This window comes from Mastomys coucha, unplaced genomic scaffold (assembly GCF_008632895.1).
Source record: "Mastomys coucha isolate ucsf_1 unplaced genomic scaffold, UCSF_Mcou_1 pScaffold17, whole genome shotgun sequence".
NCBI lineage: Eukaryota > Metazoa > Chordata > Mammalia > Rodentia > Muridae > Mastomys > Mastomys coucha.
Window position 1 is genome coordinate 28,408,916 of NW_022196899.1, and position 625 is coordinate 28,409,540.

Below are 625 nucleotides of genomic sequence, written 5' to 3' on the forward strand. Positions count from 1 at the left end.
AGCACTGGTCCAGCAGGTTAGAGAGGGGCATATCTCAGTGATAGAGCACTGGTCCAGCAGGTTAGAGACCCTGCTTTATGGAGATACACACACACACACACACACACACACACACACACACACACACACACACACACGAGGCTGTTTGGGTTCCAGAAATGCACAAAACCTCTCGGTTTGGGCAAATGACTAGTCCGCAGGCCCTCCCCGATGACCACTCGGGTCCTCAGCTGTTGTCAGTCAGTGTTACAAATCTTGCCAGTTTCCTTCTGATACCTTTATAATCTTCCTAAATCAATTTTATTTATTTATTTATTTATTTATTTTTATGTTTTGGGTTTTTTTCAAGACAGGTTTCTCTGTATAGCCCTGGCCGTCCTGGAACTCACTCTGTAGACCAGGCTGACCTCAAACTCAGAAATCCACTTGCCTCTGCCTTCCAAGTGCTGGCTTAAAGGCATGCACCACCACTGCCTGGCAATGTAGCACTTTTTTTGAGATTATAATTTAATTACAACAGTTTCTCCTCCCCGTTCCTTTCTCCATATGTCTCTCTCCTCTCTCTTTCAAATCTTTTCTCACTATTTGCCATATATATATATATATGTATATATATATATATATA

The 625-nt window shown here is 42.2% G+C and overlaps 1 protein-coding gene across 3 annotated transcripts in view; it reads left to right on the forward strand.

Annotated features, from left to right (window-relative positions):
- The window catches only part of LOC116095085, a 136,839-nt gene that overhangs the window by 128,521 nt on the left and 7,693 nt on the right, over positions 1 to 625 (forward strand). For 2 of the 3 annotated variants that reach the window (XR_004120433.1, XR_004120434.1), the window contains one exon: positions 17 to 373. The exons of the other annotated variant lie outside the window; for it this stretch is intronic. The gene's annotated coding sequence lies outside the window, so the exon portion shown is untranslated. Of the gene's footprint in view, positions 1 to 16; positions 374 to 625 lie in introns of those variants that run through there. 3 annotated transcript variants of the gene reach the window in all.